A 6000-nucleotide genomic window follows, 5' to 3' on the forward strand; every position below is an offset into this window, starting at 1 on the left:
GAATCTCCTCAGAGATTTTCTAACTACAGGTTGGCGCCTATTTCTAAAAGCCAAAATGGCCACAACTGAAAAAATGAAGACACATCTCTAAAAAATACTGTCTGTGCTCAGACTGCAATACAGCCTTCCATGTAGCTGCCCCCTCATAGTGCTCACTCTCCTTATAGGCAGTGTCTGTACTGACTGTCTCTGTCTAACAGTGTCTATTTAAAAATGCTGCCTGTAAATCAACTCACTGTGCTGCTTAGGAGAGATGCCGACCCTTTCAATCAGGGTCCTTATCTCTCCACTTAATGGAAACCTTTACCCCCCTTTTTAACAGGTTGGCTCGGCTCCAGCTACTCTTATCTAATAAGGATATTCTTTTTCTCGGCTCAGCCGTCTACTCACTGTTAGAAGAGAATCTTCAGATAGAGATACCGAACCCTTTCACTGGGATCTTCGTCTCTATTCAGTTGGAATCCTTGTATCCACTCCTGAACTTTGTCCCCCTTTTATTAGGGGGACGCAGCCTTTTCATCTGGTAAAGCCTGCACCCCCTTTCATTTAGGTGGGATCGGGCATTTACCATCTTTTCTTTTGAAACCTGCACCCTCCCTTTAGTTAGGAGGGATTGGGTCAGTATAAAGGAAAAAATAAAATAAAAAAATGTTCAAGGAGCACGAGCTCCATTTCTGTGCTTGTACCTCTTTAGCACAATTTTCCAAACTGAGGGAGGAGGGATGTGAAGGGGGAGGAGCCGGCTGTGCAGACAATGCTAATTTTAGATTGTGCCACACCTCCGGTTGCAAGCTTCACACCCCTACTGTATAGACTCCAGTGTCCCCTAGTGGATGAAAGAGAAATAACCTGGCAAGTCGTGTTCATGGAGTATTTCAGGCAGGTCCGTGTCCATATAAGACACCCCAACCCCCTCCTCGTAGCTCACACAGTCCATAGCCATCTCCTCCAGATCTGTGTATTCCATAGTGGCAGCTGGTCCTCCCCCTGTTGCCCCCGAGGCATTCCACTCCACAGACCTCTTGCCCTTCAGGTGGGATTTGAAGTTGGCCCAACTACATATGTGGTGAAAAACAGGGACAAGTTAGTGTTACATTTTTGAAACCTGCTTTAATATATAGTACACATGCTATGCATTTGGTTGCTATAGGCAACATCACATCTAAGTTACATTTTTAGAATACTTAGCACAGAAAATGGACTGGCAATATACACTTACCATCTTCGAACTTCCTGCGAGGTGCGGACTATTGAGCCGACTTCATTAATAGAATTAATGATGTCCCTCCAAATTCTGTCTTTGGTTGTAGCACCCATGTTTTTGGGTCCTCGATGTATTTTTTGCATGGCCTGTGTGACCAAAATCCGTAACTCCCTCTTAGTGAAGGCGGGCTGTCTTTTCTTTTTCCTGAAAGTAGCCTGTGAGCTATCATCCTGACCTTCATCACCATCTTCCTCTTCACTAGCTGCTTGTGTAGTTTGTGTTTGAGCTGCTAGTCCAGAATCACCCTCAGTTTCCCCACTAGCTATGTCTGGCAGGGGATTCACTCCTAACTCCTGGGTAGCAGAAGGAGTTTGTATAGTACTGGGTCCTGGTATTTCAGAGTCTGCATTTGCAAAATCAAGCATCTGCCTCCGCAGTGCTAATCTTCTCTGTGTTAGTGCTGCCATCTGCTTCTGCACCTCGTCCATCTCTGCTGCCATCTGCTCACGAGTAGCCATGTTGTTGGTAGCATGTGTGTATGCATGAGTGATCAGTTATTTATAGCTGGTTGCGTTTTCCGGTGCGGAATTCCGCGCAGGTGTATATTATGCTAATTGGGCCAGTAATTGCTACACTGGCTATATGAACGCCTTGCATGCAGCCTGTGTGGGTTTATGCAGAAAATTACTGGAGCACGTTGGACATTTCTGAGTGAGCACATTTCATTTGTGTGATTTTTAGCTTGTTTCTGTAGATGTTTTAAGATAATATTCCCTTTTCATGTATGTTGTGTAAGATTGTTGTATCCATTAGTTTTTATTAGTTGAAAAAGTATTTATTTTATAGATATGTGAAGAATAATATGTTTATGATGTGAAGTCATAATTGAATGATGTGTGTGTATGTGTGTGTGTCCTTATGTGCGAATTTTCGCACATGAGAACTATACAAACTGACCTGCACATTAATGTACACATATCAATAAAGTTGATTAAGGATGACACTATACATTTCGAACCAATCACATGCAATCATAAACTATAAATATAAGCCCATATATGGGAAACGCCATTGCCATGATGCGCGCAGCAGCATTTACACGGCGCGAGCTGCGCATCCTGATGGCAGTGATGGACTACCGCGTAGGACGCGCAGGGCCCTTTGTCCCGAATAGGGTCAAGCGCAAGGCCTACACGGAGGTCCGTTGCTTATTGCGTACCCGCGTCCGCAGCCGCAGGACTGTCATCCAGCTGGAAAGGAGATGGAGTGATCTCCGCCGGCGTACGCCGGACCTGTTGGCGGAGCTCCTCCAACAAATCCGCACCTTACGAAGTCGCAGTAAGTAAAATATTACAGTAAAGAACAGGGTTTCGCATAAACTTTGCATACTTACACTAAGTGAGGGTGAGAAAATTAGCACACTAACAATAAACTTGTAGAATAAACATGAGTGTGTGTGGGTAGGCCAAGCAGTACTGACTGTGTAGCAAGGTGATTCAGAAAAAGTGCATGTTGTTGTACAGAGTTGCAACACAGGCTGTCAACTGAATCCAATAACTTGCTCAGTGGGGTAATTTTAATGAGGTGGGTTTTTTTTTAGAACTGGTGATGTTGCCTATAGCAACCAATCAGATTCAAATTATTATATTGTAGAAGCAGCTTAATAAATGTTAAATAAAATCTGTTTGATTGCTATGGGAAACATCACCAGTTTAAATTTTTTTAAAACCTAGTAATTTATCCCTGTGTCTTTAACATGGGACAGAACAGAGTAATAGAAAAATGCTGTTGTAATAAATTTTCATGCTACAACCAAAATATTACATATGCCATTCTAGGGCGAGCACAACGGCAAGCTGCTGCTGCTGGGAGCCCCGACCAGTCCCCTTCTCACACCCATTCCCCCTCTCCTTCCCAGTCCCCTTCTCAGCCCCCCTCCCCATCTCACACCCATTCCCCCTCTCCTTCCCAGTCCCCTTCTCAGCCCCCCTCCCCTTCTCACACCCATTCCCCCTCTCCTTCTCAGTCCCCTTCTCAGCCTCCCTCCCCTTCTCACACCCATTCCCCATCTCCTTCCCAGTCCCCTTCTCAGCCCCTCTCCCCTTCTCACACCCATTCCCCCTCTCATTCCCAGTCCCCTTCTTATCCCCGCTCCCCTTCTGTTGCACAATCCCCCTCTCCTTTCCAGTCCCCTTCTCAGCCCCCCTCCCCCTCTCTTTACCAATACCCCTCTCTGTCCCCCTCCACTTCTGTTTGACAAAACAGCACTCCACCCACCTCACCCTCTCTTTCCCATTCCCCCTCTCTGGCCCCCTCCCTCTCTGTGACCCAACCCACCTCTCCACCACCCTCCCCCTCTCAATCTGACCCACCCTCTGTAAAAAGCTCCCCCATCCAGCCTCCATCCCCCATCCAGCCTTCATCCTCCATCCAGCCTCCTCCTTCCCCTTCAGAATGGACAGCAGAGACCCCGGAGGCACTTCTGGAAGGAGATCAAGTGCCACAGGACAGTAAGTTGACACTCATAGACATTTAATTTTTAACCAAATTTAAAAACACATTCTATTAAATGCAGGTTTGTACTGGGTAAAATCTTTTGCCAAGTTAAAATGTTTGTCTTCTTCATGATGGTATGGATGTTGCAATTACATTTGTGTGAGGGACATTAGATGTACAGTGTCTACGTCTGCAATGTTGAGGATGACCCCTCTAGGTCGACACTCATTATGTCAACAGGGTTGCCCAGGACAACAGGGTTTGTATGTGCAACATTATCTGCTAAACAGTTAGACGTGAGTGGAGTGTAGTATGTTGTTGGACTTTTACACTTGTGGTTGGGTATTATAAAATTTGCACATTGAATTTGCGTGCTTCACTTTGTTAGGCTGGCTAAGGACACAGTGATTTTTGTTTGGAAATTTACACTCAAAATAAATAAAAAATTATTTAAAAACATGTTGGACCTTATGTAGTAAGTAAGGCAGGCTTTCAGGGAGTGTGGGCATGCTAGGATATGTTGTCCTTCTGAAGATGTTGATATGCAGTGTGATGATGCAGGGCCAACCCCAAAAAATATAAGTTGGCTTCACTCCAGATGTGAATGAATGCCAACATGATGTTACATTTACTAAGATGGTAGTTCTCTTTAAGATGGGATGTTGCCCATAGCAACCAATAAGATTATACTTGTCATTTTTGTGGGGCCTTCTACAAGATAATATGTTGAATTTGATTGGTTGCTATGGTCAACGTCCCATCTTAAATAGAACTCCCATATTAGTAAATGTACCCCATGGTGTGGTACACCTAAAAAAAAAAAAATAGTAAAAAACAAACATTGCTGAACAGGCTTCTGTGTTGTTCTGCTACTGATTTATCCTTAAAACAGACATGATGTAATCACTTAGGCATTAAAGCAGGACTGTCCAAACTGCGGCCCTCCAGCTGCTGATAAACTACACATCCCAGCATGCCCTGACACAGTTTTGAATGATCTGACCCCAAAACTGGGTCAAGACATGCTGGTATATGTAGTTTCACAACAGCTGGAGGGCCTCAGTTTGTACATGCCTACATTAAAGTGTGCTTTGTGCCTTGCTTGTATAATAGATAATGTGAGTAAGTTAGTAATGTTTATGTTGCCTCTTAATTTCAGATGTTGCAGTTGGAGATCCCACTAGTTTTAGGGGCATTATTGCCACCATGCGCCAACACCTGCATGGATTGTTGAGGAGTGTGGATCAGCTGGAGACGTTTGCTTAGTTTTTTATTTTAAACATTTTATTTTTGTTAAAAAAAAAAAACACCAAAAAAAAAAAAAAGTTATTTTCAACTTAAGTGGGTGTTGTGTTTATTAATGCAATAAATGAACAGCAGATTGGCTAGCAGAAATTGATTACCTTAAAAAATTCACACATCTTACGTAAGTTTATAAAAAAAAAAAACAGTTAGGAGGTTATTGTGTACAAAACATGTAAACACCTTCATCCACAAACTACACCTCTACAGAAAAAAAAAAAATTAGACCAGGCACATTTAAAACATCTATATTTTTATTTTAAACATTTAAATATTGATGGCCAATTATGCCTACAAAGTGTTTTTCAGGTATTTTTTGAAAACTTAATTGGTCATGACCATTAACATTCATTACACTAATTGGAATCGTAATTGAGGAGGGCTTGTGGACTTGAAACTAAAAGGTGTCATTTCACTTAATAGAAAAAAACCCCCATTGTTGTGAGTTTTTCCACAAAAATGTGCACTTTTAAGAAGAATGTGTAAATCTACGAAAACTTAGTATTTTTACGTTGGGGTTTGTGATAATGCGATGCCTTCGCATTGTTGCGCTGTTATTTGGTGTACGCCCACATTGTGTAATATTGCGAACGAACTAGCAAAACACCGGTTGGGGCGGATATTCGCAATTTTGCAACATGTTCGCAATTTTGCACATACCTTGTGCGAATGAAAAAAATAGCGAACAATTCGGAATGACCACCAATATGTGTGCACAAGCATATATATTACTTAAAGAAAAAACACAAGGTGCACGCCATATACTGGTACTGTATCAATGCTACTTCAGCAATTAGATCAGCATACTAAAATATGAACACAATGTAATTTACTATATACAATAGGATACGCTCTGACACATATTTGTGGATCTTCAGGTGAGTCAGAGTCAGCGGCATCTTGTGCTTGGATACTTTGGAGCAGGTGCTTGCTTTCCAATGTTCCACGTGGCTCAGTCTGTACGGACTTAGTGGCCATTCATGGTGATGTATGGAGAT

The 6000-nt window shown here is 42.7% G+C and overlaps 1 protein-coding gene across 4 annotated transcripts in view; it reads left to right on the forward strand.

Annotated features, from left to right (window-relative positions):
* The window catches only part of LOC134945653 (uncharacterized), a 91880-nt gene extending 86895 nt beyond the window's left edge, over nt 1–4985 (forward strand). For 3 of the 4 annotated variants that reach the window (XR_010182141.1, XR_010182139.1, XR_010182140.1), the window contains 2 exons: nt 3043–3714; nt 4860–4984. The gene's annotated coding sequence lies outside the window, so the exon portion shown is untranslated. Of the gene's footprint in view, nt 1–3042; nt 3715–4859 lie in introns of all 4 variants that reach the window. The other variant, XR_010182142.1, reaches the window with a different exon arrangement.
* The last annotated feature ends 1015 nt before the right edge of the window (nt 4986–6000 follow it).

This window comes from Pseudophryne corroboree, chromosome 7 (genome assembly GCF_028390025.1).
Source record: "Pseudophryne corroboree isolate aPseCor3 chromosome 7, aPseCor3.hap2, whole genome shotgun sequence".
NCBI lineage: Eukaryota > Metazoa > Chordata > Amphibia > Anura > Myobatrachidae > Pseudophryne > Pseudophryne corroboree.